The sequence below is a fragment of the Haliotis rubra genome, unplaced genomic scaffold (assembly GCF_003918875.1).
Source record: "Haliotis rubra isolate DU_JTF1 unplaced genomic scaffold, ASM391887v1 Scf1327, whole genome shotgun sequence".
Lineage (NCBI taxonomy): Eukaryota > Metazoa > Mollusca > Gastropoda > Lepetellida > Haliotidae > Haliotis > Haliotis rubra.
The window spans coordinates 75026-98705 of NW_025765256.1; the positions used below are offsets into that span (position 1 = coordinate 75026).

At 37.6% G+C, this 23680-nt stretch overlaps 1 protein-coding gene and 2 long non-coding RNA genes across 2 annotated transcripts; 2 read left to right on the forward strand and 1 right to left on the reverse strand.

The window, feature by feature from the left end:
• The window catches only part of LOC124267634 (mucin-5AC-like), a 155047-nt gene that overhangs the window by 55383 nt on the left and 75984 nt on the right, over positions 1 to 23680 (forward strand).
• LOC124267639 lies at positions 772 to 23635 on the reverse strand. Its single transcript, XR_006896083.1, has 4 exons — positions 23456 to 23635; positions 20794 to 21108; positions 6794 to 6798; positions 772 to 783 (listed from the first exon to the last, which is right to left on the reverse strand). It is a non-coding gene; the product is annotated as an uncharacterized LOC124267639 (long non-coding RNA).
• On the forward strand, positions 9269 to 18182 carry LOC124267640. Its single transcript, XR_006896084.1, has 3 exons — positions 9269 to 10269; positions 12518 to 12522; positions 18172 to 18182. It is a non-coding gene; the product is annotated as an uncharacterized LOC124267640 (long non-coding RNA).

Consider the following 23680-nt stretch of genomic DNA (forward strand, 5'->3'; position numbering starts at 1 on the left):
GCAAAACTCCGTCCATTTCACTGTACATAATCATGTCAGACAATCCAGTGACTGATTGTTATGAGCTGTGATTCATTATTAGTGAGTAGTGGGAGTTAGTTTTACGCCACTTTTAGCAATATTCCAGCAATATCACGGTGGGGGACACCAGAAATGTGATTCACACATTGTACCCATGTGTGGAATCGAACCTGGGTCTTTGGTGTGATGAACAAACGCAACAAACCACTAGCCTACCCCACTGCCCCCTTTCATGAGTAGGGAGTATGTTAAGAAATTGTAAACACAAGGGTTTAGTTGCATATATAATACAATCTGTAGAATAGATCTGTCATGAATATTTGTTTAAGTAACAATGAAAGGAAATTAGCAAAGGAAAACCAAAAGAGTCACATCTATGAGTAATATATTTTATTTATTTATAAAGCAAATGTGTACTAACTAAATAGCATATAAAAATAACATATATAACATTATAATTGTTACATTTCCAAATACTGAAGTCTTGTTTGAACAAAAGATTTCTTTTCAAACTTGTTATGAGATATATCACAGCTTTTCTTTAACAGCAAACTAATAAAAGAATCAATATACAACAAAAAACAATAAAACAGTTCGTACATGAATAAGATTTAAAAGAATCTTCTTTGATGTCTCTTATTCTATGTCTCTTCTTCATCCATGTAATTGTTTAATAAATATGTTTAAACAAACTGAAGTCATTGCACATCAGCATGAAAGACTTCTATACTATACTTTTAGTACTGGACATGATACTGTTGTCTATATTAGTTACTGACCACAACCAGAACAGCAAGTCAAATGCTATGTTCGGTGGAATGTACACTTATTAGTACATGAAGTTTTACTCCTAGCATTACCAGAGACATATAACAAGTGACATTAGAAACAAATATTTTCAAATAATTTTGTGAATTCTTGATATCAATTCTGACATGTTAATTTCTTATAAGACAGAGACAAAGACAAATGAATTTTGTATATATACAGACATAAACACTGACATACTAGTCTTATACATGAAGGGGTCAACCACTTAATACTCCTGGGATTAAGGGGAATTTTTGTCAGTGTAATGCCACTGGTCTGAAACAATACGTTTCACTGAAAGAATATGAAAAAATGTAATTTTTGCGACTTCTGCATGTCAAACCTCCTGCAGCAAACAGGGCTTTTTAAAAGACACCCCCCACCCCATCCCCTTCTCCCCTGAAATACCAACTGGTATCCCCTAACAAAGTTCACAGCAACTGACACGTTTAATGACAAAAACAATCTTTATCGAATATAAGCATATAAACAGAATATACATGGGAACAAAACACATTACATGTATCTCCACATTATACTATATTATATATAATGTATGTATATATATAAACACTAAGAGAAATATATCATAACACCGGGATAGAACAAATGTTTAATTATGGCTGTGTATACACAGATATACATATAGATATCAGAATATAATAGATTATTATATAGGTAGTATTTTTCCTGTACCACGATTGGTCAAAATACCGTCACATGATTGACTACAAAACACGATATTGACTTGAGTTTTCTGATAAATTACGATATTGACTTGGGTTACTAAAAATAGACAAGGAATCCTGTAAGAAGGGGCTTACCCCGCTTTTCAGCCAATCAGATCACTCGGATAGATGGCACAATGTGTGCATTAAAAGTTTATGTTAAAACCCGTTTCTCTTTCATTATATAATAAAACAATTATAGACTCTTGTAGAGGTCGATATCGGTTTTTATTGACCTGAGAAAAACAATATTGTTGTAGAGGTCGATATCGGTTTTTAAAACAATATTGTTTTACTCAGGTCAATAAAAACGATATCGACCTCTACAAGAGTCTATAATTCTATAATATCATCTTCAAAACACTAATAAAGAAATTCACAATGAGACATCAGGAAATATTTCAAATTCAAAGAAAAGATAAAATTGTTATTTTCATTAAAGTAAATACACCCTGTCAAGTAAAGGGTGTGTAGGAAAAGGATGGAATAAGCATTTTAGGAGAAATGTACTTTATTGGGCACACTTGTTTGGATTTCAATTTGCCTGTCATGGAGGACCAAACTCGCATTGCCACCATGGACCTATGCTTGGCAATTGAGTTCATCTCTTTAGATACCATGGGGCTACAGGCGCTATCACACATAATTAGTGCAAATAATTAGTGCTCATCTACATATACACAATGCATTTTAGAAAGTGTTCAAATGCTAGAAAAATTCTAGAATCTGTACTTTACTGAGAAAGTGTAATCCCCAATATTGCACTGATTTCCGCAATTAACATCATCTGCACCTGAGTGTTTATGGTTACGTGCATGCACCCCAAAACAAAATTATATGAGTTATGAGTGATAGCTAACCCACAGCCTACCTCACATTACTGGGTGTTTGATTGGCAAGTGGTGCCCAACACCATTGATTGTAAAGGAGTGCTTGATAGGAAAGAGTATCAAGGCCTAAAAGGAGGGTTGGGTGTAACCTACCTTTACCCTTATCCCAACACAAACATCACTGTGGAGACATCTGTGAAGTGAGAACCACAGCAGTCAGTCTGGGCATATTTGAGCTAACAGATTCAGCTTCACCCTGATAAACTGCTTGAACTTGCCAGTTTATATAACCAAAAATATACCCCTAAAGTATAGAATAGAATTGTACTACCATTCTATGGTCATATTATAATCCAGGTCATCTGACTGCAATGAATTGATTCTAAATGTCATTTTCATAACATCCTCACTTCTACAAGCTCAAGCCCTTAAGTTGAAATCCCTAAGAAGTTGTTAAAACAATACTTTTTTCACAATTCAAATATTTCATGCCAAGACCTACTTTGTTGACATAAATATGTACAACTTGCTGGGGCAAACACACATATTATCAACCATGCAGTATATAGTGAATACCTGGTAAGTGGTCAGTGTCAATATCTTCCCCTGAGTCTAAAGTAATATCTTTCACTTACAGCACTTTAAATAATGAGAGGCAGCCAGCCACTCCTCTACTTTATCTTGTAAGGTACAATCAATTGGTACAATCAAGTTGTATTTCAGTCTTGTCACAGTCGTATTGTCATGTAGGGATGATGGCCCAATCAGGCTATAAGTTACATGGTAACCAGTGTCCTTGTACCCTGGTTATTTGCTTATAGGGTTTGTTGTTTAACGCCACGCTCAGTAATGTTCATTACATGACAGCTGCTTATGAACAGTGAATGAGTTTAGTTTGACACTGTTTTTCACAACGTTCCAGCTATATTATAGTGGGACACCAGATATGGCCTTCACACATTCCAGCTATATTATAGTGGGACACCAGAAATGGCCTTCACACATTCCAGCTATATTATAGTGGGACACCAGAAATGGCCTTCACACATTCCAGCTATATTATAGTGGGACACCAGAAATGGCCTTCACACATTCCAGCTATATTATAGTGGGACACCAGAAATGGCCTTCACACATTCCAGCTATATTATAGTGGGACACCAGAAATGGCCTTTACACATTCCAGCTATATTATAGTGGGACACCAGATATAGCCTTCACACATTCCAGCTATATTATAGTGGGACACCAGAAATGGCCTTCACACATTCCAGCTATATTATAGTGGGACACCAGAAATGGCCTTCACACATTCCAACTATATTATAGTGGGACACGAGAAATGGCCTTCACACATTCCAGCTATATTATAGTGGGACACCAGAAATGGCCTTCACACATTCCAGCTATATTATAGTGGGACACCAGAAATGGCCTTCACACATTCCAGCTATATTATAGTGGGACACCAGAAATGGCCTTCACACATTCCAGCTATATTATAGTGGGACACCAGAAATGGCCTTCACACATTCCAACTATATTATAGTGGGACACCAGAAATGGCCTTCACACATTCCAGCTATATTATAGTGGGACACCAGAAATGGCCTTCACACATTCCAGCTATATTATAGTGGGACACCAGAAATGGCCTTCACACATTCCAGCTATATTATAGTGGGACACCAGAAATGGCCTTCACACATTCCAGCTATATTATAGTGGGACACCAGAAATGGCCTTCACACATTCCAGCTATATTATAGTGGGACACCAGAAATGGCCTTCACACATTCCAACTATATTATAGTGGGACACCAGAAATGGCCTTCACACATTCCAGCTATATTATAGTGGGACACCAGAAATGGCCTTCACACATTCCAACTATATTATAGTGGGACACCAGAAATGGCCTTCATACATTCCAGCTATATTATAGTGGGACACCAGAAATGGCCTTCACACATTCCAGCTATATTATAGAGGGACACCAGAAATGGCCTTCACACATTCCAGCTATATTATAGTGGGACACCAGAAATGGCCTTCACACATTCCAGCTATATTATAGTGGGACACCAGAAATGGCCTTCACACATTCCAGCTATATTATAGTGGGACACCAGAAATGGCCTTCACACATTCCAACTATATAATAGTGGGACACCAGAAATGGCCTTCACACATTCCAACTATATTATAGTGGGACACCAGAAATGGCCTTCACACATTCCAGCTAAATTATAGTGGGACACCAGTAATGGCCTTCACACATTCCAACTATATTATAGTGGGACACCAGAAATGGCCTTCACACATTCCAGCTATATTATAGTGGGACACCAGAAATGGCCTTCACACATTCCAACTATATTATAGTGGGACACCAGAAATGGCCTTCACACATTCCAACTATATTATAGTGGGACACTAGAAATGGCCTTCACACATTCCAGCTATATTATAGTGGGACACCAGAAATGGCCTTCACACATTCCAACTATATTATAGTGGGACACCAGAAATGGCCTTCACACATTATACCTGGAGTCTTTGTCATGATGAGCGGACAATTTAACGACTAGACTACCCTATCGCCCCTTATATGAACATATTCTGTACTTTGATTGAGCATGTTCCAATACTGATCTATTCATAAAAGATGTTCGTGACAGAAATATTTTGTGTGCGGCCAATGATGTCATATGAAAGTCACTTCTGATACCAACTGGTGCCAATGGGTATCCAGATACAGGAAAAGAGGAACATGAATTTCCCTGTCTTTGTTTGGAGACATATAAACCAGTGTATCCTATAAAAGAATGCAAGCAAACAACATTTACTGCAAATTAAATTTTAACATGAGATCTACCTACTATTTCAAACATAATTTCGTTAATTCAATCAATGTATGTATCTGCATGCGCTCGTGTGTGCATGCGTGCGTACGTACGTACATACAGATATACATACGTACATACAGATATACATACGTACATACAGATATACATACGTACATACAGATATATATACGTACATGACTGTTGTGTGGCTGTAACAGAGATGGTAACATGATAACAACAAGTTTGAGCAAATATAATATTTGAGGAAGGGACTAAATATGATACAAATTAAAATATGCTTACATATAAAAACCTCTTTTGAAATCCTTGTCAGATCTTTCTAATTCTTCAGTAGAATGTGCATGGTAGACACAAAATTAACCATTCAGAATAGAAGGATATCAACAAATTATGGCCAACATAAAGATTCTGCAACAGATAGCTCGCATAGATCATTTGATGAAAGTAGTTGTCCTCAATAAGACTTCATGTTTTGTACACTTCTAATCTGTCAACATTATTAAAATCATTTTGTAAAAAGCCTTATATCGAAGATGAATATCAGTTTATTTGTATTTGTAGGATCTATGAACAAATTAGAACCAAATTTATACCTGAAAAATACAAATTATGAATCTATTCTGATCAATTTAGCTATCTATATGTACAAAGCAATGCTTGTCAGACAAAATATCCTCATTGTATGAAATGTTAATGTTTCTCATGCATGTAACAGTAATATGGGCCTAAGGTCCCCCACTTCAGAAATAAACTTGACTTGAACTTAAATCATTTGCGGAACAGGCATGACATAGAACAATCACATCTAAATATTATAAAAATAACGAAAGATAAATCAATGATGGAAAAGATCTGGACGGAACAACATGTCAACATTTTGACATAATCAGTTTCTCTAGCCCTTAAAAATATGTGCATGAAATCAAAAAGCAGGTCAGACACAACTTTCAATAATTCATATTTGATGCTGTGACTGATTTTTTAAATTTACTCTGCCTGAGGATCAACATCCTATTCCATCAGAGAATGATGTCAGACTGTCACCCAAGCTACCATGTCTGACCTTCAGATCCATTCAGTCAATAGCAGTAATGGTTGCTTTACAATATGTGCTTGTAAAGTTCCATGAAAAAATATTACATGTTTCTTTAGTGATGTTCTGCAAAATTAAACCCACATTTATACTTGTTATTGCCTCAGAAATATGTGAATAGTAAAAGGCACTTGCCTGATAAGTAACAATTATTTAACAAGAGACAAGCACTTGCTTGAATTGTATACAAAGATTCACAAGTACTGCTCATCAGCTTTTTGTCATAAAACCCCCAAATGCCAAACTTGCTGACTTCAGCACATGTGTGACAGGTTTACAAATATCAAGAAAATAATGAAACGATTAATGAGCTATGCTCTCTAAACAAAGCGTGCTGGAAAAGAATCATGAAGAACAATGTACAATACCGGTACTACAACAAACAACCTGGATAAATCAGGAAAGTGTACCTCAGTGGCATTAATCTAATTTCATTGCTACTGCAACTTGAGAGCCTACTCAATGTTTTGGAGAAAGAATAATAAATTATGGTTAGCCAATATCTGTTAATATCTTTAATTAACTATTAGCATATCAGATTTTGTTGCAGAAACATAATATTTCACCCTGAATATAAAGTCATCTTCCAAATTTGAGAAAATATTTTCCAGAAGAAACTATTGGTATGTACTTCAATAAAACACGTTAACAATAACAACTCATTGAACTTAGCAAAATAAAGCATAAATGTTCATAAAAGTTTGTTGTGTCTAGAATCACTTTCTCTCTACATCAATCAGTTAAGAAGTTCTACAAATCAATAACAATGACACAAATCTTATCAACTCCATAGTGGAAAACTGAAGCAGGCTGCACATAATACATCAACATTCATATAACTAATAATAATATTAGTGATAATGAGCTGTTTGGTTCCTTTTGTTTGACATAACTGTCTTGAAAGGAACTATAAATGATTAAATAATGAAAATTATATAAAAAGTCCAAACCATGAAGTCAAAACTGGAATTATTACAAACGAAAAGGCAAGTGACAAGCAAAGATTCCATAGGTCAGCTAAGAAACAACCATTGCAAACTGAAACACATTTTGAAAAGTCTTCAAGTTAACAGGAGGACTCAGCTAAAGCAAAAATTGGGAACTTAGCCAATCCTACTAGAATCTACTACAAAATCATTTATTAAGCTCATTTACATTCCAAATAATTGCAGTACTTTATCCAAACTAATGCACTCTGCTTGACAAAATGCTTTGATTTCATTTAAGTTCTGGAAATTCTTACAGTGAGAATGACCTCAAAATATTGATAAAATGTGAATTCTTAAAACATAAACTTTCTTATCACTTGTTAGACCAAAGTACATGCTTTTTTATTATCTTGCACTATGTTCCGAAAACCCAAAATAATTACTATAAAGGATCATATTGTAGATATCCTTCTAGATCGCAAAATGGGAAGTGATATAAACAAGAAAACTTATTTTTGCACAATGTGTAACATGGTTTCAGCTTCCAATGTCTTTTCCTTACAAATTGTCTTGATGTAAAAAGCCCCCAACAAATTCAGAGTGCCCCCAAACAGATGCATTTCTCTCATAAAAAATCTTATCATGCCGAGTGAAATTTATGAATAAATGATTTTGATATGTGATTCACCATTGAAATTTGACAAAACCTTCTCTTGTGGAAAATATTTAAAATGACACTCTAATAGCTAAAGCTATAGTTTTTGAGTCGCCATTGTGCACATTATCTACTACAGTTGTTTGTGCAACCAGCTGACATTTACCACGCATGGGTACATTGCTCCAAACCTGAGATGGAGCATGCAATAATGCATGGTTCCTAAACATTACGTACTTTTTGAAGAAACTTTTGTTTTAAATGTAAAGGTGTATTGTTGTTCATGATTCATAAAGGAAAGATTATACTGTGAGGACATACAACAGATATCCCATATCAACAAATCTGTTATTATCCTATCTGGTTTGAGAAAGCGTTCATTGCATATGTGGACTTATGTTTGTAATCAGTTTTATTTAGTTTATTCAAAGTTTTAGCACTGTTCACATAAACATAAAAATTATGAAATCATGTGAAGAGTGATCAACAGATGACACCAACTTACTGTTATTAACAATATCCATGCTCTGCTTACTGTTACTGACAACTTGAAAGATCTTAGATAAGGAAATGGATATGTTTATCATGACTGCCACATTTTGACTTACTTAATGTAATTTTTGTAGTACTTATAACAGTTCTACATAAACCAAAATGAATGATTATAAGGCATCAGTCTCAGACTTAGTAAACTTGTTTATGCATTAAACTTCATGTACAACCTGCTACTTGGGACAAACTGACCTAATTGCAACAATTATTTGGCTGGATCTTTTATCCCCGGAGCCATTTATAACAGTTCTACATGAACAAAATGTTTTGGCAGCTGAAATAGGGGAGCCTTAATGGTGACAGGGGTCACTATCAATAGCAGCAACGTCAGGATGCAATGATAATGGTATGTTCAAATACAAAAGGTATACCAAGCAACTTCAATAACATGATATTATGCCTGATGAAATAATATAATGGATGATACATCTGCTTCTGATCAGTTCTTATATTACTGGGTATATTTAACTGAATTACTGGAAGATTGGGAGAAACTGAATGTACAGTTTGAAAAATTGCAACTTCTGGCAAAGTTAACAACAATCTACCAACAATAAACATAAAAAACAATGCTGATCAGGACCTACAATTTAAATGGTGAACCATCACATCAGACTATCTTTTATTTCAAATTTATATTGTTTATTATTAATTTGTTAACATATGTTCGCTTGAATTTGCTGAAAACAAAATTATTTCAGGACTGCATGATACTTGTAAAATATATTTTTCACACTATGAATCACGAACAAATACTCCATGTTTATCATTTTACAAACTCTGAAATACAGAGTGGCGAGACAAAGAAAGGATTGTAGGCTGGGCATGTCACCCAACACCAAAGTTAAATGGCTCGTCCATAACAGTCATCAAGGACTGGAACACCAAAGGTAATGTTGTAGCAACATATAACTGAATGTTGTTGAGAAAATCAAAATGAATGATTATAAGGCATCAGTCTCAGACTTTGTAAACTCGTTTATGCATCAAGCTTCATGTATAACCTGCTACTTGGGACAGACTGACCAAATTGAAACAACTGTTTGGCTGGACCTTTGATGCCTTGAACCGCCAGAGACGAATGTGAAACAGGAGAATATTTTCACATTGGTGACTACAGGGGTAACAGACATACAAGGGTATATTTATAAGCGTGCATTGCTTTGGTCAGTCTTCAGTTCATCCGAATAATTCTTATTTCTCTTTTTTTCCAACAGCACCAAACAAGCACAAACATTGGTATGAAGAGGAGGAAAAATAAATAACACAAATTATCTGTACATAGGCCAGGACTGGGAGTTGGTCTTGTGGTTCCTTCTGGTGTTGAAGATGTATTATCTAAACTGACAGAAAAACACACTAAGAGAGAAATCACAGAGGCTTCTCAAACACGTGCTACAATGCTGATTTATCGATACTATACATGACATGATGCATTGACAATACTGGAACATTATTATTATGGTTTACCAGATCATATGCAGTTTATATCTTTTGACAACCTTCTTTTGATGATGTCTGCAAATAAGAACATCAGACGTCAATTTTTGGAAAAAACATAAGAAGCTATGTTTTCCATTTTCAACATCAATTGTTTAGAATTGTCCTGCGAAATATTGCATTATGTCATGTATCATGTTAAGAAGAGAAATGTTGCCACATCTCTCAGTTGTGCATAACTTCAGTATATTGTTTCAGCCCTGGGTGAACATCATCAAGGGTTGTACCCATGTGTTGAGCATTACCGATTTTTATTCATGCAATAAGAACAAGAAAAAATTGTGTCCAGGGACACAGATGCCCCCGCTGACATTCATAAGACAAAATTTATGCAAGTTTAAACAGCATTAAAATTGGAAAAATAAATAAAATACAAAATCAAAATATGAGATGCACACCTTTAGAGTCCCTATAAAGCACATGTGTAATCTAAATGAATTCCATAAAGTAGTTTTTGAGGAGAAGTGGAAAACGTACACCCCCTGTTGTATGGGACAAACTGGATGAATAGAACCAAATTCAACTATGTTCAACCATCTGTAGAAGTGACAAAATTAAGAAATTGGATGAACAAGGTATGAGATGCACACCTTTAGAGTCCCAATGAAACACACGTAGAAGCTCAATCAATTCTGTTGAGCAGCTTTTGTGGAGAAGTGGATAGACTTCACCCCCCTATGACACTATATTCAGAGAGAAATTCAACAAAATTGATCTAAGTTCAAACGGCATTAAAATTGAAAAAATAAATAAAATACAAAATCAAAATATGAGATGCACGCCTTTAGTGTCCCTATAAATCACGTGTAATCTAAAAGAATTCCATAAAGTAGTTTTTGAGGAGAAGTAGATAACGTACACCCCCTGTTGGATGGAATGAACACAAAACATCTGGGAGTCATTAAAACATCAACTTTGTGTGCGTGTGTGTGCGTGTGCGTGTGTGTGTGTGTGTGTGTGCTTTTGGAGAAAAACTAAACTGTAAAGAGGTTACCAAGAGAACACTAATATGCTAGAGCTATCCACCCCAGTGAATGGTACTCAGAATTTAAATTCTCTATTTCTGTCAATGACACTTTTTTGAAAATGATTAAGTGAGCGAGTGAGCGGAGGGGGGACACCCATGTGGAAATGAAACCTGAGTCTTCAGCATGACAAGTGAACCACTAGGCTACCCCACCGCCCCTGAAGATGTTTCAGTGACATACACAACAGTGTTACAGTGGTGTAGTGTTGTAGCTTGATGGTGTCTCCTGTTTTAAACAATTTCCACACTCACTCTATATGAATTTATAAAATGTCCTCATTATGCATCTTTGCAATCTGTTTTGTGACCATGCAGGCTCAACATGTCCCTTCCTCCCTTAAATTGCTTATTTCCATGGTATGTTTTATATCTATAACAGATTGTGGCTTTAAGTAACTCATTGCTCGAATCTTTGAACAATTTTTTAATTTCATGATATAAATTTAAATCCTATAATCATATTTTTAATGCTTGTAATTGACAACAAAACACTTTGGTAATTATTGTTCTCAAACATTTCTATGTCCTAAATATTTATATGTGCTTACGTACAACTGTAGCAATCAACAAAACCTGTTTTTAGCCAAGTAAACTTTTTGTCAACCTCGCCTGCTTGTGTTGAGCATTTTATTTAGCCATTAAATTATCAGTATCAACATATCTGAAGGACTTGTCCAGCTTGCACCATCAACTACATTGTATTATACATAGGAAATCTAAGGCACATTAATCACAAGATATATATCCTTAATTCTTCTTCCTGCTGCGGATACACACAATGATGACTGCAATCATAAGAATTCCAACAATGCTGAACACTACAATTAAAGTGATGTCAACTATTGATAAAGTGGTTTGCTTAGAAATGTGTCCTGTGGTAACAGGGCTAGTTGCTGCAGAAAGGCTTGATGCAGTGGTTAGGCTAGATGTACTGGATACACTAGATGTACGGGATTGGCTAGATGTACTGGGAGGGCTAGATGTACTGGATACGCTAGATGCACTGGATACGCTAGATGTACTGGATACGTTAGATGCACTGGATACGTTAGATGTACTGGAAGGGCTAGATGTACTGGAAGGGCTAGATGTACTGGAAGGGCTAGATGTACTGGGAGGGCTAGATGTACTGGAAGGGCTAGATGCACTGGATACGCTAGATGTACTGGATACGCTAGATGCACTGGATACGCTAGATGCACTGGATACGCTAGATGTACTGGATACGTTAGATGCACTGGATACGTTAGATGTACTGGAAGGGCTAGATGTACTGGAAGGGCTAGATGTACTGGATACGCTAGATGCACTGGATACGCTAGATGTACTGGATACGCTAGATGCACTGGATACGTTAGATGCACTGGATACGCTAGATGTACTGGATACGTTAGATGCACTGGATACGTTAGATGTACTGGAAGGGCTAGATGTACTGGAAGGGCTAGATGTACTGGAAGGGCTAGATGTACTGGATTGGCTAGATGTACTGGAAGGGCTAGATGTAGTTGTATCTGCAATCGGACAGAGAAAATACTTTCACAGTTGGAAATTAATTGGATTAAGATCACATACGAACTGTGATCAGTGGTTAAGAGATACCATAAGTGTTATTTGCAAATTAAGTCACTGACTTTGGTTTTTAACTGACCCAAGTAATTAATAACCTTTTTCTGTTTTATGCAAAGCTATATTCTCCTACTAACCCTTAGCCACAAGTAATCTATGTACAGCTATCATACTACACTGTCCTTGAACAAAGAAGATAATTCTAGGATATACAAATTCAAAATTTCAGTGAATGTGAAGTTTTGGTGAAGATACTAACAACATTACCAACTAAGACTGGCTGAAACATCAATAATAGGGAATATCATCAATGCAAAGAATTATTCACAATTATTGTACATAATCTATGGTGATGAAATAAAGCTTTAATGTACTCACATAATACACAAAGCTAGGTCTATATTCACGGGCTGCTTCTAGATTAAGATAAAGACGCTGTTTTTTTTGTGTAGGTGATTCATGTATAAATGTGCAACCACTCACCAGTAATACAAAATACAGTATGTTGATTTCTTTCAAACACTCTGGGTTATTTTTGCTCATGGTTACTTCTCCGATATACATCGTTAATCGCTTGATGTTAAGTTAACAGTTATCATTCTGTATGATCTAAAGCCAATCCTATTATGAATCACTTAGATTATCTAAATTGTTCATCTTATCAACTCCTAAATGCCATTTAAACTTGTTCAGTGTTTGATTAGGTTCCTGACTTGTCAAACATAAGATAGGTATGTTCCATTGATTATCCCTGATACACTCACAGCTAGCTAGTATTGTTATCTAAAATTCAGGATTTAAATATTGGATAACATTAGGAGCATCTCAGTGAAACAGTCTGATATATGTGTACAGTATAGTAGTCTTCCAATATATTGTATTCCAGACAATTCATACATGGTACAAGTTTTTTGTTTATCAAATCAAGAAGTGTACAGAAACTAAGAAATTAATGATTCTTCATGTCTACTTTCATATAAATACCTCCTCTCTTAAAAAAAAAAAGCCAAACAAACATGTAATTTTCTGAGTAAAATTTATATTTTATACTTTTCCTGACTCATGCTTATTTGCTTGTCTTCTTCTTCGCGAACACAGTGGAACACTTATTTCTCCCAATTGAAGTTCCCTTGTATTGGAGTACCCTCTTCTGGTGAGGCAGTTTGTAATATGCTCCATGCATGTAACTGGAATCCCTGTGGATTGCTGTGTGACTGGTGTAGATTTGGCGATTTTGGTAGGCGAATTGCTGGTTCTCTGAGGAGCCTTATGAGTTCTGGAAACCACGTTCTCGATGACCAGTAGGGCGCTACCAAAATAAGTCATAGGACTTTTGTCTGAGCAATCTTGTGTAGGACTCTTGGTAACAGTATTGGAGGTGGGAAAGTGTAGGCATGTAGACCCTCCCATGAGATGGCCAATGTGTCCAGGGACCACGTTAGTGCATCTGGGACTGGAGACACAAATGTCTCATTTTGGTTGTTGAATCTCGTCACAAAGAGATTGATTAGTGGGCGCCCTTGTTTTCATATTAGAAGTTGAAAGGCTTCCAGATTGAGCATCAATTCCGTTGGAGACAGTTTGAGTGGTCTGGACAATGCGCTGGCCAGCATGTTTACTGCGCCCGGAATGTGCCTGACCTTGATCTACAAGTTGAGACTGTCTATGAGTCTGTATAGCCGAAATGTCAAATCTAGGAGAGGTGCCGATCTTGTGGTGCCTTGAAGATTTATGTAAAAGGCCACTGTTGCGTTGTCTGTTTGTATCATGCGGAACTTGTTCCTTAGATACTGAGCCCAATGAATTCTAGTTGATTCATGTGTAGTAATTTCTCCTCAGCGGACCATGTCCCTGCTGTGACTTCTTTGTTTAGATGTGCTCCCTATCATTGTAGTGAGGTGTCTACGTATAGATGTAGATTGTATGCCGGCGCTTGTAAATAGGTTCCTCCGCAGACGTTCAACTTGTCTGTCCACCATAAAAGATATCTCTTAAGGTGGCCCGATAGAGGGATCTTGAGATCCTGATGGTTTAGATAAGGTTTGAGGAACCTCTGGATGAGTCGGAGTTGTAGTCTGCCTATGCGCGTAAGCGCTTCAGCTGAAGTCATCAGTCCTAATAATTCCTGCCAAGATTTGACAGCTAAAGCCGACTTGAGAGCGAGTGGAAGACAAGCTTGAATTTTTAGCCATGGGTCTTCTGGAACTGTTATACAGTTTTTCCCTGTGAGGAATCTGATTTCTCGGAATTTGAGGTCCTGCGAGGGGTATAACTCCGACTTCATGAGGTTTACCAACCAGCCTAGCTGTGTCAGTAGCTGAATCATGAAGTTCAACTGTTGTCTGAGTAGATCTGCACTTTGATGAGCCTGTAAACTGTCATCTAGGTAGAGGGTACTGCATATCCATCGTAAATGTAGATATGTCACTATGGGCTTGCTTACAAATAGCCACGTAAATAGTAATAGTAAATGGTGTAAATAGGGATATGTAGATAAATGTCTTGCAGATCTATGCTGGCCAGATAATCGTTTGGTTTGTATCAGCAGTCTGAGTTCTGGTAGATGTACGATGTTGAACTTTTCCGGTTCCTGCAGATAAAGTAGGTTGAACTGTTTCATGTTGTATATAAGTCGGAATTTCTCCTTGGAGTTCTTTTTTGGTACTAGGAAAATTGGTGAGTAATAGCCTAAGCTCAGTTGATCTTGTTCCACTATCTCCACAGCATCCTTCACTAATATAGAGTTGATGGCTTCTCATTGCTTTGGTAGTTCCGACAGCGGGTAACTTATGACTGGTGGAGTCATTGTAAGAGGGGGCGTAGCTTTTAGTTGGAGGCAATAACCTTCTCGTAGAACTTGAGAGACATATGGGTAGTATAGGAAATGATAGTTCTATTACAGGTACCCATGAGAGCATTAATTCTAGCCAAATTAGCTCCCAGCGGTGGGTTTAAAAAAGGGGGATGGTGTGACTCAGTGACATCCGATGATGTCCCCTCTATGAAAGAGATTTTTTTTTTATAGAATTTTCAAAATTTGTAATACGAATTGACATCGAGGAAACAATTCAGTGTGAATCTGCTGTTAATTCTTTGGTTTTGGGAAGGAATGCTTGTCAGGCGTCTTGTTTCGCCTGTTCTATGAACTTTTGTCAATAGTTTTATGGGACTTGTTTCATCTTATGGTATTAGGAGAGTTCCGACAGCAACAAACGGAATTCTTCTTCAGAGACTTTACTGTCGGAGATGGATGTCGAGACGTGACCCTCGACAGTATTCAACTTCATTTCGGCCAGAGTGCAAATAGTGTCGTGTTTCAGCGCCTTTCGTTGCAACTGGCGCAAAATCAATTTAATGGCTATTCCTGGATAACTCTGGGATCCCTGCCGCTATTTTCATGCTGAGCACGATCGGTGCGGCTATGATAAATAACAATAAACCGACCCTGACCACAACCAGCCCCATGCCGGTGGCTACGAGCGTGCTATCTACACCATCGATAACATTCACGGCTCTGTGGCATTTTTTGTGCAATCTGATTCATGTATCATGCTCTTTTGGGAGATGCTGTTTAATCTCGTTAATTTGTCACAAGCGAAAGCCGTCCCCGATTTCCAGTGTTTGAGCCACTTAATTCATCCATGGCCGGGTACAATCCCATCCCAACAACGCCCCCTTCAAGGTTTGATTGTACATAAATACGACAACCTTTTTTGGCACGTTTTTGACCCCAGCGTATTTCTATCCCATGTATATGTTTAATATTTTTGGTAGGTACACTTACAAGAAAAAATTCAAAATACAACGTATAGCCTTGTCTAATATTGAACTCTGGTAATTCATACAATTCGCTAAATCATAAACTTAACCATTTATATTTGTTTTCCGGACGGGTCATTAACATATAGCCTGTTTATCTTGTATTGTTGCTACGTATGTCGTCTTTTCTAAAGGTTTAATGAGTAGAATCTCATTAGTTTTTATTTCAATAACATACCATCATCATCTATCATTATAAATGGGCGGTTAAGGGTAATATTTATTAACCGGTCAAACTGGAATTCGAGCATGACTTCCTTTATTTGTAAACTTTGTTTTGTAAGTGTATAATACGTCTTCTGTACCGTGTCCATCAAATTCTCGTGCCCCAGAGATCGGAGAGTACGATGGTAGCGTGTGGATGAAGGTGATGTTCATCACCCATGTTAATATTAGTTTATGAAATAGTCTTCAAATGGTTCTCTGACAATGTCTCGTGCATAAACTTTAAGCTGGTGAGATGGTTATTTGTGGGTAAAAAAATCTTGGTGAGCGTAACTTTTTTTCTCCAAGGTCACAGTGACCCCCTTGAGGCTCGCATAAGTTGTTCTGTCTCTCTGTATGTAAATCAAGCAAACGTCATATTGATGTTTTCGAGCCCAACAGAGTTTGACTCCTGTCATAATTTCAACATCTGGGTTATCGGGTGATGGCTCCACGAGAAAGACTTTGATATATAGCATTATATGGTCCGGAATCCATTGTAATGCAGTCCTTGAATTCCGTCACCAACAGTAAACTCGTATTTCGGATGGATGGTCGACTAGATAGCATGTGACCTGCTTTTCTCGGTACGACGCTCACTAGTACATTCCTTCTTTGCGGGGGGACGTAAGCTCCCAGCACAATCCCATGATTGATGACTTTTGTGACGTAATGATCCTTAGTCTCCATAAACACGTAAGATGAAACGGTATCTATAAACAAAGCCGTTTGACGTGGCCTACCAAATTACAAGTCGATCCCGGACGCGAGTTCATGGGTACTGTGTTGCAGCTGCAAAAAACGGGGGCCTATCGGAGCCAAGCCATCGTTGAAAGATTCAATTGCACCTTAGCCAAACGCCTTTTGGTGCATCTGTACGTGCAGGAATTGTAACACCCGAACAACGATAAATGGAATGGGTGGTCCGTTTACCCCAAGTGGTTCGACAAGAAACCTGCTGAGGCCATTAAAATGAAATCGGTGACTGTCGAATCCTTCGCACCACGACGTGGGGATAAAGAAAAGGAACTGTCAGACAGGGGCCAGCATGGGGTATTTTTACCAGCCCGGTGAAACCGAAGGAGGTGATCGACGCCATGCCATGGACCCGGTGTTGTCCATGAAACCATATAGTATTGACCGAGTGGCTTTATATGAGAGGAATTGCCTATTGTACCCCACGACAACGTATTACCACCCTAACTATTAGAGATGTAAACCCTAAAAAATACAAAGAATTCTCTCTTTCATAGAAGGGACATCAACGGTTGTTCCTGAGTCACATCACCTTCTTTTCAGCCCACCGCTGGCCAGAAATAATGCTCTCGGGGTCCTGTAATAAAACTATCATTTCCTATACTACTGTAATCTTCTACCCAATTTTCCCAGTAGTGGTTGAGACATCCACCCACAGTTGAGGTTCTCTAGGAACAGCTGGGGGTGGAAGACTTCAGTCGTTCTGACCTGGAGCATCAACGCCAAGTACAGGAGCTCCCTGAGGTTCTACCTCTGGAAAAACACCCTCTGCTGTTATATGTTGGCTTGAGAAAAGAAGATTTGGAAGAATGTGACTGAAAGTTCTTTTTTTACTTAGCACTCTGGATACCCGAGAATCGGGTTTTCTGCGTAGTTTGTTTATATATATATCAAGTTCATCATTTGGACGGATCTGCGTGACCTCCTTGGAGACTGGGCATATGGCACCGTCAAAAACAGTCTAAGTGTCCCATGGCTTGCATAAGAGAGGCTTTGTGTATAGATCCGACCAATTACAAGATGATAACAGTCATTGGCATCGCACTAAGGTAAGACTCACCGATATGGATGCTAAGTGATTGGAGATAAATTCTTGATCTCGCTTCTGAGTGGCAATCACTGATAGAAACGGCTAGTTCGTAAAATGCCCGTCTGGGGGTGGTATCAACTTGAGCAACCTTCTTATCCTCCACTCTATAAGTGCAAGACTCAGAATTATTTAGTAGTGAATAGTCATCGTCTATCTCCGGGGCCCTCACAAAAGGGTTCCATATCGTACAACGGGAACTTCCTGAGGGTTGAACGCTGGTGTGGGTTGACTTTGAGTCTTAGTTGCTTTCGCGAAAGCAGACTTTAAATTCTCCGCCACTTCCTAAATAGGCTCAATAGGAGGAATAGTCAATGTGTCAAGATCGTCATCCTTAATGAGGTATGTGTCTGCCTGCTACAAATCCTGAGTAGTCGACGAAATGGGAAGGCCATCTGCTACTCAAGCAAGTACTTCATTTTCTGTGTATATTGATGAATCTAATTCATTCTGATGGCTATCTTCCATGGATATGTTCGTGTCCTCATAGATACATTCTCCATCTGTTGTCGGAATTGGTGTAGAATATCTTAAGAGCTTCTCTGAAGCCATGCTTGACTTTTGTTGCTGCATAGCCAATAATACTTGTTTGGTTATGTTTTCCACCAAATCTGACAGCAAAGGTTGAGACGATTGAGTCCTTGTTTGGTCCTGTATATAACCAGGGTCTATGAAGGCTGCTTTGTGATAGGCTAGGTTTGCAAAGGTCTGCGAAGGTGACAGACAACTTGAGTCAGTATGTGCTTGTAATGAGGACTGAACAGGTGGGTTCCTGAACGTTGGATTCTGATAACCAGCGTTTACGAAAGTCTGTGACTGCACTGGAAAGTTGAAGCCAGTAAGACCTTGTAGAGACGATCGTGTTGCTGGGTTCACGAATGTGTGAGACTGTGTTGCAGAAGCCAATCCAGGAGGAGCCTGATGTGCCACCGAGTTTGCGAAACGTGGACATAGAATAAGGTGTAGTCGAAGATAAAATCAACGAAGGATTTGTTGTAGACGTCCGTATTAAAGGGTTTAAGAACCCCGTCGTTTGCTATGATGGTGCCAAATATCTAGATGTTTGTGCTGGTATGCTCGTGAACGTAAGTGCCTGCATATGTTGTCTCATTTGAAGGCCCGGAGTCTGTTAAGGGTTCTTGAAGGTAGACTTCACCGGAGGCTGACGCACTGCAATCTTGGGTCCTAGACGGGCGGCTGTTGGCTGAATGAATGGTTGTTAGATTCAATCATCTCAGAAGGTGTGGTAACCTTTGTGCAGGTGTGCAGGTCTTCTTCTGTTGCATGTGTATCATAAGTTGACAATCTCGACGAGGACTTTTTACGAGATGTTGTCTTAGACATCACAAGTTTCTGGAGATCGGATCCTCCCCCAAACGGAATCTTCCTTTTAGGACGGGATGTCTGTATGGCAGACTCATTATGCTTCGACATTACCGGAGAATCCTCTAAAGGAAAACTCCAAAGAAGACTACAAAGAATCCAGATTATTAGGTAATGTAATAATATGGAAAATTATGAACATTGTACCCCAAAGTGATTGGCACCTTTGCAGCATGTGAATATGCGACACATAGGTTTTAAGGATGTTGTGTAAGGCACATGCATTCCACCATAATGTTAGATGTTTGGAACAAACTTTCAAAATTTGCCTTGGATTCAGGTGGTGCTTAATTAATGTGCATTTATATGTATAAAAACATTTATAGGTATTTGTTGAAGCAGACAAGAATGTGCACAACAAATCATTGCAGCTATAGTGTACATGATCTGTAGATTTCTTTAAATTGGTAATACAATATCAGAAAATCTGTACTACAATTTGTTTATATCATTGTACAGAAACATTCAATACCTGAAAAAACCTCTTTCATGGCGCAAATAACAGTGGGGAAATGTAAATCTTTCTGACCACTCTGGTCAAAAGTAATTTCCAATTACTTTTCTGATACTAAAATGGGTCCTTAACATGTATCTGTATGTGAAATGGCCACATCAGCAGAATTCGCTGCAATGACTCAACACATATCATAACCTGTAGAACATAATTACATACATATGATACAGTGTCAAAGCTGAGATAATTGGGGTGATGAAAGTAACATTTTTAATTTTGTCAAGTCAATTTTTAACATGTGAACAGTTTAAAAATGATACAATTGTCCCGTGCTTGACAGGGATGCATAATGAGATTGCACCAAGTTTATATTGGTCAACCACAGAAGGTTGAGAAAAAGTGTGGTACGTGCAGCAAATTCAGACAAATATTTCAAGCAGACCTTTACAATACTGGGACCTGTGTTCTCAAACCTAACTCTTTCTATCACATACTTTCATACCAACCTGGGATTAATGTAATATTATTGCTTTCCTTTCCACCCAAACTAGTAGCACATGTCCAAACACTGACATCCCTGCTTTCAGATACAGTTGTGATAGTTAGAGTATAGTTAGTTCCAGGACAGTTGAGTTCATAATCAGCTGGAACTTGTGGAATGGACGTGGTACATGATGCTCGATTCACTTCATAAGGGGCAGTTGCAGTCTTTGTCCATATAATCGGAGTCTCTGAGGCATCTCCCGTCACACAAGTCAAAATACATCCATTACGCAGTTGAGTTCCACAGGAAGATATTAGGTTATACGCCTGACCATTTACTGAAACAAACATATCATATTATCAAGCCTGAAATATTAACTATAAGAGATCTGAGGCTTATCTGTATTTTATCATAATGATTTGAGTAAGCTGACTAACACTTACTCACATCAGCAGTATTTCATACTTATTTTGACTAGAAGCATTATATATACCATATATTACCTAAGATAAACAGACCCCCTAACATGACCCTTAAAATCAGTAACAAAATGGAATATTTCGTACATAAGCCGACCCTCGCTATGGGGTCCTATTATAATCGTGGCCAACTCAGACGACAAGACAACTGGCAGTAATTGATAATTCATAACTTTGGTCCACAGCAATCACAACCACAGGGCTCCAGATAAGGGCCATATCGGCGTATGTACGGATTAAAAGTATGCACGATACGGTAGGATTACTGATACTCCATTAAATTCCATTCAGTACTCTAAATGTACTCTTATTGTTTTCCAGTACTCCTATATTGAACAAATAAGGAGTATGTACTCCTGATCATGAAAAATTATCTGGAGCCCTGTAATTATATTGCGTCTACTCACCCTTCGAAATGAAGTGTAGTTGACAGAAAATGGATACGTATTTTGTTTCACTAAATGTCATATTTATTGTAGGTGAACCATCAACAAACTGGCATGCTTATTTCACCTCATTCCATGCGCATACAACTTCCGCTTACCATGCTCATGTGGTCTGCATAACCTTAGTGATGATTGTACATAATTTACATATATAGAGCAAAACCTGTAATTAAGTACACAGCAAATGCTTATATATATTTCTTATGTAACAATGAAGTTCCGTTCCTATCCTCAAAACAGTGTCTGCCCATAAGGTTTTCTTCAGACAATCAAACTTGCATGCAATACAGTGATTACTACTCTCTTGCTGTAACCCTTGTTTGGTGGTAAACCTACACGTCACTTGTTATCATTCACGTGATGGTCAGTTAATGAATTTATAACCATGATAACAGGTATAAGTGCAGTAAAAGGAATGATCAAAACAAAGTTTCAAAACAAACATCGATCAAAGGCTTATAACTTGCTGATTGATTAATTGCTTTTATCCTGCACAGCAGATTTGTCAAAAGGTAGTGTTTATGTATGTAGATTTAATAATCTTTACTGAATACACCCTGTCATAAAGTCTCTTTGTAAAAACAACGTCTTTCCTTCAAAGGATTAACCGCCAAAGACATTGATTGATTGCTCATTCTTGGCTAACTAAATTACTTTTTTATAGAATGGCAGACATCATGCAATTAGTTGCTAGGTGTGCTATCTTGGGTGACCAATGTGAAAAACCTGAGCCGATAGATCACTTTTTGGCACATTAGTCTGTTAAAAGACACATAACATGGAACAGGATACTTTGTCAGCTGCAGATGAATGGCATCTCATTCCCTTATGATGATATTGATGGATACATTCTCCCAACAAGGTAATAGCCTGATATTGTTGCTATAACTTTGGTCTGTTTTAATTTAAATATCTGCATTTTGTTTCTATTTATTTGTTATGGCATTCAACAGAATCATTTTTTTTTGCTGTGAATCTAAGTGTAATGAAACAGACAACATACACTAGGTTGCAGTCAGGGCTCGTGTGTGAAATATGATACACGTTGGCAATTTATAGAATGTCTAGATATTACAATCATGTTATAAATTCAGTAAGTATAAGCAGATCACGTGCACTTTATTAAGTTTCAAAATGCATACAAATATGATAATAAACTAATTAGGATTATAAGACAAAATATAAAGACGTACATTGACTTCCTTATTTCAGTCCTAACATTTTTTACCACTGGCAGATGGTTAAACTTAAAATGTTTTCATTTGTTACCAAAATAATGCCATTTAATACAACATTCAGATTGACTAGTAGTGAACCCAAGCTCACTACTCTACCCAAGACTCCCCATATACTTAGTTAGCCGATAATTTCAAAACAATGCTATTGTATCAGGCTTCTCACCAAATTCAAGGTCAAACTATTTCTTAAATCAAATTATACATCCATTTACGTTAACATGTGTATAAAGTCAACATTACTATTAAATCAAAATTTTACATCAAAATCAACATTTTTATCAAAGTGAATATTTTTTTATAAGAAACAAAATTATTCATCAAAGTCTTCATACTTTTACATGGAAGTTACGTCAAGTGTCCAAATATAACTGGCACGGGTCTGTACAAAGACAACGGTATGCACATATATGACATATATGACGAGTGGTGGGTCTTGGCTTTAGAGTATCATGTAAAACTTGTGACGACGGTACGATACATAATAATTATAAGCGGTATTAAAATGCATTAGCCTGGCCTACCTATTGATCTATGCTGTAAAGCCAGTAAAGCAATCGTGAGAAACAATCCACTCATTTTCGGACAACATAGAGCTATCTAACTCGAGAAAGCCTCCACACAGCGGTATGTCGTGTTCAGCCTGGTTCCCATGGTCTGTTGCGCTGACGCTTCGATACAGTCACTGTCCTACCCAGAGTTCCATGCGACAGGCCAGCATAGTACTTAAGCTGGGCCCCGTCTCGCAT